Source organism: Pan paniscus, chromosome 19 (assembly GCF_029289425.2).
Source record: "Pan paniscus chromosome 19, NHGRI_mPanPan1-v2.0_pri, whole genome shotgun sequence".
NCBI lineage: Eukaryota > Metazoa > Chordata > Mammalia > Primates > Hominidae > Pan > Pan paniscus.
The window spans coordinates 88,018,387-88,029,734 of NC_073268.2; the positions used below are offsets into that span (position 1 = coordinate 88,018,387).

Genomic DNA, 11,348 nt, shown 5'->3' on the forward strand with positions numbered 1-11,348 from the left:
ATACGTGAAAACTAACAACGTGTTTTCCCGTACACTAAATCATCTGGTTTTTTCAACAGCCCTATGAACAAGGTGAGCAGTTCGTATTGGGCCATTTTTACAGGTGAGGAAAGTAAGACTGAAGGAGGTCAGCCCACTTTGATTTGCATCTTGTCTCCTGACAACTAAACTCTTAAACCCTGGGGAAGTTTCTCCATCTCTGTGTCTGTGTGGCCTCATCTGCAAAATGGGGAAAACAACAGTTGCTACTTCCTGGGTTGCTGTTAGGCTTAACGAGTTAATACATGTAAAAATTTAAAAAGTGATTAAAGATCACCTGTGACAAAGAAAAGGTCAAGCCTGTGTTGGCTATTTTGATGATGAAGAAAAGTATTGGGTTGGTACAAAAGTAACTGTGGTTTTGCCATTACCTTTTTTTTGAGACAGAGTCTCGCTCTGTCACCCAGGCTGAAATGCAGTGGCGTGATCTCGGCTCACTGCAACCTCCGCCTCCCAGGTTCAAGCGATTCTCCTGCCTCAGCCTCCCAAGTAGCTGGGACTACAGGCGCCTGCCACCACACCCGGCTAATTTTTTGTATTTTTAGTAGAGACGGCGTTTCACCATGTTAGCCAGGATGGTCTTGATCTCCTGACCTCGTGATCTGCCCACCTCGTTCTCTTAAAGTGCTGGGATTACAGGCATGAGCCACTGCACCCGGCCGCTGTTACTTTTAATGGCAACTGTGATTACTTTTGCACCAACCTTATAAAGTTGAAAATGTGGGACCTCAGAAGCTTAGGACTGAAAATATCCATAGGAAGAATTGGGCTGAGATGAAATCCACATCAGCATAGCGCAGAGAAAATGAGAAAAACAAAATGCCCTTGTTCATGTGGCTGTTCAATTCCCATCCTGTCTACACTCCACACTCTACCCTGGATGGATGACACACTGCTCCAAGTCCCTCAGGGTCATAAGGAAGATTGTGACCCAATCTGACATCTGGTCATGGAAAGCTGTGTTTCCTTCTTATTTTATAAAATGCATATGTTGGGGTGGGGGGAAGAAGACCAAGTTTGACCCCCTCCAATCCATGTAATAATAGCTAACATAAATTGAGCTTTTCTTATGTGCCAGGCACTGTGTTATATATATTGCACACATTTTCTAATTTCTTTCTTATAGAGGGTGACAAAACATATCAGTTTGCTCACCACTGATGGGTTCCCTGGAACTTTGCTGTATTCGTGTGTTCTCATGCTGCTAATAAAGAAATACCCAAAACTGGGTAATTTACAAAGAAAAAGAGGTGTAATGGACTCACAGTTCCACGTGGCTGGGGAGGTCTCACAATCATGGTGGAAGGCAAAACAGGAGCAAAGTCACTTCTCACATGGTGGCAGGCAAGAGAGATTGTGCCGGGGAAATCCCATTTATAAAGCCATCAGATCTCGTGAGATTTTCACTACCACAAGAACAGTATGGGGAAAACCACCCCCATGATTCAATCATCTCCACCTGGCCCCACCCTTGACACGTGGGGATGATTACAATTTAAGGTGAGATTTTGGTGGAGACACAACCAAACCATATCACTGGCTATAACTGAGTGTCCTGGGCAAGCTGGGACTGCTGGTCACCCTCCATGAGGAAGGTGCTCAATTCCATTTTGCAAATGAAAGAACTGAAGTGGGAGGAGTCCCAAGTCTGGACAGGCCAGTAGGGATTTTTCAACCTGTGCTTTTAAATCACTATAAGATACTAGCTAGGGAGAGCATCTTCCTATGGGAGAAAGTTGTAGCACATCAGTGAATGGGTTAAGTTAGATGTTGCTTTCTCTTTTTTTAAACTTTTAGGTTCAAGGGTACATATGCAGGATAGGTAAACTTGTGTCACAGAAGTCTGATGTACAGATCATTTCATCACCCAGGTAGTAAGCCTAGTACTCAGTAGTTATTTTTTCTGCTCTTCTCCCTCCTCCCACCTTCCACCCTCGAGTAGATCCCAGTGTCTGTCTGTGTTCATGAGTTCTCCTCATTTTTCTCCCACTTGTAAGTGATAACATGCAGTATTTGGTTTTCTGTTCCTGTGTTAGTTTACCAAGGATAATAGCCTCCAGTTCCATCCATGTTCCCGCAAAAAACACGATCCTTTCTTTTTTATGGTTGTGCAGCATTCATGGTGTATATGTACCACATTTTCCTTATCCAATCTGTCATTGATGGATATTTAGGTTGATTCCCTATCTTTGCTATTGTGAATAGTGCTGCAGTGGGCAAAGGAAATGAAATGAAACTTTTCAAATGAAATGAACAGACATTTTTCAAAAGAAGGTATACATGCAGCCAACAAGCATAACAAAAAAATGCTCAGCATCACTGATCATGAGATAAATGCAAATCTAAACCATAATGAGATACCATCTCACACAAGTCAAAATGGCTATTATAAAAAAAGTTTAAAAAAAACAGATGCTTGCAGGTTGCAGAGAAAAAGGAACACTTACACATTGTTGGCGGGAGTGTAAATTAGTTCAACCATTGTGGAAAGCAGTGTAATGATTCCCCAAAGAGCTAAAAACAGAACCATTCGATCCAACAATCCCATTGCTGGGTATATTCTCAAAGGAATAGAAATCATTCTACCATAAAGACACATGTACACAAATGTTCATGGCTGTTGCTTTCTTTATTACAAAGGGTTTCATATCCTCCTGGACTGAGTTTCTCTGTTGTTGATGCTGTTGGTGTTTGTCTGTTCTATGGTTGTTATACTTCTGTAGGATTTGGAGGCATAATCTGAAATGTTAAATAACAGACTTTTATTTTTCTAACTAGTGTCATTCTATCTTTGGAAGGAAAAAAAAAAGAAGAACAGTGACATTAGCATTAGCAATTCTGAAAGGATCAAGACCTAATCTTCATAGTCCTATTATTTTCTTTTTCTGTTTCCCTCTAAAAAGAAGTCTTAGCTCCAGTGACTTCCTAGGAATTACAATTTCAGAAGTGACCAGGGATTCTCAAAGGGCACTTTCTTAGCTTCCACATACCTTCCAAATGTATATCAAGGCTTCACATCACCTGTTATACTGCCTCTATAAAACAGGCTCACAGAGTGGGAAGCATGGCATTGAGTCGACCAAAGAAGTCATCATCTCAAGTTATAAGGAAGCTCAGGAAGAAAGGTTTCACGTGAACAAAGAATTTTCCAATCTCTTAAATAATTGTCCATGAATGGATTTACTTAAGCAAGAGCTTAAGTACACTTCAAAAGAAACCAGTGATTATAGCTGCAAGATGAACATTGCGTCAATAGAAGGGCCACTTGGGGACACTCTGAAATCCCAGGGCAAAACTGACTGTCTTGATTTGACAGAGGAATAGGGCCAATTGGGGGTTTAGGCTGATTCTGTTTTTTGTGAGTCATTTTGTCTGTGGACATGCCTTACAAACTAAAACAAATCCAAAAAATCCCTAGGTGTGAGATGATTAAAGTTTTAAATCTGGTCATTTGTAAATCACAAAAGCGCTGGATGAAAGCCATGCTGTTTGGAGGCTTTTGTTTTTCTTGTTAAAATCTTAGGGTTTGCTGAGCTTATAAAGACTCCTTGAATCAAATAAAAAGTGAGGGCTTTTGGAGAGAGTCATTCTCTTCAGTATCAGATGCATTTTAGTCTATAATTTTCCACTCTGGCTTATGTGGCTGTCTAGGCTTGATTCCATCAACTCATTTAATCTCCGATTTCATAAAAAAACAAGCTTTCTGTTTATCTTTGTCCAACTGAGTGCAATCTGTGCTTTCTAGCTCTTCTAACAATCCCAACTTTTTGAATTTCGTATCAGAATGCCTGTGTGGCATGGTAAATCTAGGCTGTCCTTGACAGGTTGGAAACGGCATACTCCTGGTGAGGAAATCAAGTGACGGCTCCCAAAGACACTCACTTAACAAATTATAACCTAAAAACACATCATCACTTTAATTTACTGTGATGAAGTGGGGGAGAGAAGTTAATACAAATCAATGCATAGCTATAAGTTTTCAAAAAAATAAATGGTGCAGTTTCCCCGACAAACACTTAATTTTCATATACAAGCTAGTTGCTGAATTAGGGAAAATTTAGCATTCGACACAAGCTCATCTGAAACCAACCAAAAACAGACACTTGAACTGAATTTGCTTATTGCTACATCCCTCTATTTTGTAAAGCTGAGAAGACTGCTTATGCTTCAAGGAAAGTTTGATAAACAACCATCTGACCAACAGAGGCTTGACATTTTAGTATCATTTTAATATCATACCTAATCTGTATGTATAGGTCAGAGCTGGCCTACTGACCCATACATACAGATGAGATGCCTGAGTAAGACGATTGTCTTTTATTACTATTCAAGGTCCTTGCTATGTGTATTAGGTTGGTGAAAAAGTCATTATGGTTTTAAATATAATTTTGGGATGAATTTATAAAGATGTATTCTACTTCAATGTATGCATTATTACACCAAACAGATTCCCAACATTCTATCAATCAATCATTCTTATGGTCACAAACATTTGCTTCCCAAAAATATGTATAAAATTCTGTTTGTCAGCCCCATTATATATATTTTGGATCTGTCCTATCTTACTACCTAGGAAACCAAAGCCCAAAAGAAGTATTAATTCTCTGTCTACCTACAAACACACACGTATACAGCAATAACTTGCAAATAAGAGTATGCTGGGAAAGAAAAGAGAGAAAGGATAGTCTACCACATGTCATGAAACAGACTTGCTTAATTTCACTCTTTATGGGGAATAAAGTGTTAAAAAGTACCCAAACAGCTGAGATGAAAGACAATACTTTTGGTTATTCATTTGTTTTTATTTCCAACTCCTCATCTGTTATACAACTTTGGCCTTTTAAAAATGAACTTATTTGTAAATAAGAATAATGAGTTGGCAACTGGATTCAGGTCTGGCCATTTTACCTGAGTGATGAAAAAATAAATGATGTAGCGGTCTGCGAAACCATCTGACTCCCCTTTGAAATCCTCTTGTTTCCTCCTGAGATTGTCTAATTATAGAGTAATGCTGGAAGTATTCTTCACTTGCAGATTAATTAGTTGATGCTTAAGTAGTTCTTTGAACATAAAAGGCAACATGTAAATCTAAGTGTAATCAATCATCCTCAAGCTAATGATCATTTAATTAGTGCTTTCTGCTAGTTTAACAGTCCATAAAGAGGAGGGCAATTTAGGGAAGGGTCTCCCACCATTGCAAAGAGGTAAGATGTAGCTATAACTAGAATGAAAAACAATGTTCAAAATGAAGGTTTTAACATTGGAAATAAATTGGAAATTGACTCTTCCTTCTTCTGGTGACTAACAGCCATGAGGGAACTGAAAATGAAGCTTATCTTTTAGTAGCATTTGCATATTTCCAGAATTAGGAATCACAGTTTAAATTGGGCTTATCTAATGTTTGTGGCAAAACCAAATACTTGAGGTGATATTTACAGGGCAGAAAAAAAAGTTAACTCTGGAGTGTTTGTAAATATTATGAAGTCTTAACTTCCTGCATTCTTGGTAAAATGGTTTCCTAACTAGGAAGTCATGTTCAAGTTGAAAGTTATATGATAAAGCTAGTTGTTTTGTAAAATACTTGTATTAGACTTTCTTACATGATTTTCTAATTATTTCTGTATTACTTCCCCTATTTGATTATATATGCAAAGCCAGGTGCCTTGCCTATTTCCAGCCTTATTCAGCTAAGACTCAGCGTTCATTAAGCGAGAGTATCAATGAACAAATAATAACTAGAAATATACCTACACAATTAACATGAGAAAATGTGGCTTTGGGTATAAAAATTATTCCTCTAACTTAAAACATATTACATCAAAGAAAATGTAAACAGTTCTGTTTGTCAATTAAGTCCCCATTCTAATGCTGGGCTGTTAACACAAACATCATCACAAAGAGATCATCCAGCCAACATGCTCAAGTTACCCAGCACTGCAAGGAGCCGTACTGGTTTATCTAATCAATACCTGCATCACATGACTTTTTAAAGTCACAGTTTTCTCAACTATGAATTGGGGCAATTGCAACAGTTAAATGGAATGATCACAAAACCAAAGTAATTATTTAATAGGTGTCAGCGTTATTAACATCAGTTGATTTTTCTTTTTACATAATTTTAACTCAACAGAGAAAAAAATTTAAAACCTTGCTGAAAATACGTGTAGCCCTATCCTGCATGGACAAGAATTTGCTTTGCCAACTGATAATTCAAGTAACACAAAAGCAACGTTAGAGATCAGCACTGACACCTCATGTTAGTAAGAGGCACACACCTCAAACCTAAGCTTTCAGGGATGTTGTAAAATTCATCATTTAAAAAGAGATTTTTAAAAAGGCAATAGCAGTTATGAAGATATATGTCACATTAGCTTTTTCTCAAAAGAAAAAAAGATGCAAAGAATTTAACTGTGAAATAAATAGTATAATTAGGGTAATAGTAATACTATTTAAAATTTTATTCAAAAAAAGAAACACTTCAACAATAGTAGTAGATGAGTGTCTCAAAGTACTCAGACGTCTACCCTGTTTTTCAGAAGCATGTTTTTCATGTTCCTATCAGAACTCATGGAAGAATTTCTACATGCAATTTCTTCAAAAAAATCTCCACATCTAAATCTGACAAGACAGAAGTTTTGGGCAATCCTTACCAAATAGGCTGGTCATGCAGCAGCACGCATTTGACTGTATTCCAAAACATGTGTCTTAAAAGGCTCTACTGAAATGGTCCCTGCAGAAGATGAATGCACAGAATCTATATTAGACCCACAGGTAAAGCTTTGGATGCAAAAACCACATTCACCCTACAGTCTTTTGACAAAGGTTTTTCGTGACTTAGCCTCTGACTTCTCTTACTTCTTGAGCGGATTTAATACCATCGACTTCTACAGTGTATAAATAATCTTGGTCTATGCACCCAAAGTTATGTAAGACAGTAGAAAAGAACCTACCTCAATTTGAGTAAAACATCAGTTTTTAGAAAATCATGAATCTGTGTAAAGCAAGGCAGGAGAAAAGCAGATATTGCTAATACCAATAGATTAAAACTTACACTAAGAAAAAAAGCCACCACTTTGTAAATATTATATTGGATAAATCTGAAGTGGTGTCTAACACTTTTCCTTGGCTCCTTTTCTGAATATGAATGCTTTCTGCATTTTCTTAAAATTATGAGAATTTTTTAAAACTCCAAAAACAGAACAAAATTTTTATCATTGCTGATTTATTCTCAAGCTTTCCCTCTTCTAAGAAAACAAAAGAGGAAAAATAAAAACAATATATAACAAATAAACAAACCTAAGCCATAGATGCTGAATTCTGCTACATTTATCATTTTGTAGAAGGATGAGTAAAACAAGATAAAACACGTGAGTGTTCATTTACAGAAGTTACAAGCTTTATGAAATGCAAAGGAGCTGTATTTTACCACAGGAAGCCAAGTGAAATAGGGTGAAACAGAAGTCGATCATATTCAAATAATTAAAATACAAATACATTTCATGAAGACTCTGATTCCAGACCTCTGCTCTCACTGTCTTCCACCCCCTTTTATTGGAATCTCTGAAACCATTTTGCTTGGGGCAGAAAGTAGATTTTAGTATAGTAGGAAAAATGCCAAACATCCATGGCAACTTAGAATTTTTCCACTTTCTTTACATGTTCAATTGAGACCTTCATAAAATTATAAATGAAAGGATACATTATGAGCACTTTCTTTGAAGGGGAAAAAGAGGGTGGGGGGAGGCCTTGCCTGGAAGTAAAATTTTGGAGTCTATATCCTTCTTCTCTGCAGAACTCTTGGGAGCTTTCTCTGCCAACAGCAGGACCCCTAAAAAAAGCTTGCCTTTGCCTTCAGAATTCAAAAAAGTAGAACCACCAGTTGCTCCCCTGACCGTGGGTGAGACGTTGATCACTAGGTGGGGACTGGAAAGTCCTGGGCTCCACTTTCTTGTCCCTCAAGGACTGAGGTCAGTGTGTCTTGGCGCCTTATATCCACTCTCTCCACCCTCCCGCATTCCCTCCCCCTCAACCAGGGATTCACTCCTGTTTACATTGGGGAGACTGTAACTTCTGTTTCTTAACGTTTAAAAGAAGTTTAAAAGCTTATAAAAAGGCTCTTAAGATTTCTTGGACACCAATCACTTCTTGCAGAACAATATTTTGATGAGTTAAGTGTAAATGAATCAGAAACCTACGTATTAAATTTCCCTTGACATGAACATCAATTTAAAATATTAATGGAAAAAATGCCCGGGGCTCGAAGTGTTGGGGGTTTTCTCAAACCCAAAATGCTTGAACGTGGAGTGGAAATCCATTCAGATCAACCAGGTTTGCTGATCCTCCCTCTCAACCTCCCCTAGATTGTAATTACCGTTGAGGGAGTAGTATTTCCAGCTATTGACCATCTGGCTGGGGATAGATCACATTCCTGGTCATTATGCTTGCATCTCAGCAGAAGCCCAAGGCTGGGCTGAGGCTGTTGAGATGTCCAGCCACTGTTCACAGAAGGCTGACCCTAAAAGCTGCCTTTTTTTTTTTTTTTTTTGACCAAGGAAACTAAATAAACAATCACAGAAGATCATAAATCACTGACAAAGATATTTAGATTTGCAACAGCCCTCAAAAACAGAATGTGCCACAATTTATCCCTCAAAGATTAACTCAATCCTGGGTCCTATAATTGTGCATCCCATGACTTCTGATGATAAATGACACAAGGGTCAAACTTGAGAATTGGTAGGTGTTTTTGTTTTGTTTTGTTTTAAATGTTGACTCTGGGTCCAAGAAAACACCCAGAGGAACAGAAGCAACCCAAAATCCTGAAATCAGACTTGTTCCCTAAAATCGTCACTCTCTCTATATATATTTATGTATATTTTTAATATATAATATATGTATTTTATATATTATATATAAAATATATAAAATATTTTTATATATTATATATATATTTTTATATATATTATATATACTTTTTTTTTTTTTGGAGACAGAGTCTCACTCTGTTGCCCAGGCTGGAGTGCAGTGGTGCAATCTTGGCTCACTGCAACCTCCGCCTCCTGTGTTCAAGCGATACTTCTGCCTCAGCCTCCCCAGTAGCTGGGACTACAGGCACCCACCACCAGGCCCAGCTGATTTTTTTGTATTTTTAGTCGAGACGGGGTTTCACCGTGTTAGCCAGGATGGTCTCCATCTCCTGACCTCGTGATCTGCCTGCCTCGGCCTCCCAAAGTGCTAGGTTAACAGGCGTGAGTCACCGTGCCCAGCCCTGGTTTTTTAAGTTGGTTTTTCATCTCTGTTTTGTTTTGTGAACGGATGACCACACACACTAGGCTGAGTGACAAAATAAGGAGATGGAACCAAGTGAAAGAGATGTCAAGCCTCTCCTCTTTGGTCACGTTAGCTAATCTGATCATTTGGGACCTGTGTCACAGATACTACAACTGTGAACAATTGCTAACTTCTTGGTGAAACACAGCATGTGTCCAGCGCTTCAAAAGTATTATTGGGAGCATGTGTGCCTAATCTTCAACCCAACACTCATTCTAGTAACACACGTGAAAGGGTTCTGTGGACTCTCATAAACTATCCCCACATAAACTGTTTTTACTATTATTTTCAAAAGTCATATCCCTCACCCACTTAAGGACTGCTTAACAGTTCTCAGTGCTTTAGAAGATGCCCTTATTCACCTCTATCTCAGGAGGAGTGAGGACCCAAGAGTTCCCTTCTAATGGATATTTTACCTTGCTCATTCTTTCTCAGAGACACTCTCTCAAAGGTTTGGCAGGGTCTGGTGGTCAGGGAGGAGTGCATCTTTACAGAAACATACCTTTTAAAAACAGTGTTCAGCCTTGGCCTACTCAAGGCACGTGCTGGATATATGTTTGTTGAATGGCTAAGTCAATGAGTGAATGAATGAAAAAGCCATACCTCTTTTACAATAAATTTGCATAGACGAATGAAAAATTAAAAGACTGTCAGAGACAGGTATAGCACAAATTGCCCCCACCTCAACTAGCCATCCCTTCAACTCCAACCCCTCCCACCACAGAAGATGATTAGGGATTTTTAGGAAAAAAAGACAAGCTGTACAGCAATGACACACCCCAAAGACAGCACACTAAATTCCTTTGCTTTATATTGTTTATAATGTTTAACCTCTCTGGTGGCCACCAGTTCTTAAAAGCTCCTAAGCATTTTCACAGAAAATATTAGAGGAAAACCAGCAATAGTAACAACGTCAATGGTGCCGGCAGACACAGAAAGACTCAGAAAAATATGGAGGCTCTAGGATGCCTGATAACAAGTCTCATTTCCTAAAATGAGATCTGGGGACTGGAGAAAGTGTTATAAACCAAGACAAGGAATAGGATAGACATCAGAAGTGCCCAATTCCAACACATTTTCTCAGACTCCTTTCCTAGGCAAACCTGATGAATGTGCAGACATAAATAGATAGATAGTCCTACCATAAATTGATTTCTTTTTATCCTAAGTAATCAAGGTCCAGTCATTTCCCTCAAGCTGGGCTTCTCTTGCTCTCTCTGGAGATTCAGCATAAACATGTCCTTGAAGTTTTGCTCAGGTAGATAAAGGTGGCAGAAAGCATGCAGCTACTGTGGTTAGTGGCTGTCCCCTGATTAAGTGCAAAGGTGGAGACCCATAGTTTATCCCCAGAAAGTTTCCATGCTTTCCCCTGGCATTTTCTCTCAAGCTTTTACAAGCCTTGTTCAGGGAGTGAAAACTCATTTTAAAGGTAGTTTAGACCCACCCTTCCCTTAAGGGAAATTTCTATGCAGGGAGAAAGCAAGCAAAACAAAACAAAAGTTACACTTCAAAGCCTTACAAGATAACCACAGGGAGAAGGCTAAGTCCTCCCAGTTACTCAGCCCTCCCCTGTGCTAATTGCAGGAGGTAGAGCCTGACTGTATTATTATTTGCATACTTGATCAGAAGAAGGGCCACAGAAGGAGGTCTAGAAGCTCAGCTGGTGTTTGACTGACATCTTTTAGGACTTGGACCCCACCGCCCACCCCCGCAACCAACACCACCACCAGTCCAGGACCTGATGTAATATTGCCACAGACTGATTCCCGTTGCCTTTGATATGCAACCTGTGCCTACAGTCAGCTCTCAGGGCTAAAGAAAACAGTCAGCTCCTGCGGCATCTGATTTGCCTCCTGCCCTCGCTGCTGTTAATCTGCAACACGCCGCAGCCTCTAGATCGCTGCCGTTCAGAGTCGGATGTCATGGGGGCGACTGGCAGGGGTTCTTTCTTCTTTCGGTTTGATACATCCTTCCTTCCG

At 39.1% G+C, this 11,348-nt stretch overlaps 1 long non-coding RNA gene across 1 annotated transcript; it reads right to left on the reverse strand.

Annotated features, from left to right (window-relative positions):
* Positions 1-2,649: 2,649 nt before the first annotated feature.
* Positions 2,650-11,331, reverse strand: LOC103784773 (uncharacterized). Its single transcript, XR_610445.5, has 4 exons — positions 11,108-11,331; positions 6,690-6,769; positions 4,948-5,099; positions 2,650-2,778 (listed from the first exon to the last, which is right to left on the reverse strand). It is a non-coding gene; the product is annotated as an uncharacterized LOC103784773 (long non-coding RNA).
* Between the last annotated feature and the right edge of the window lie 17 nt (positions 11,332-11,348).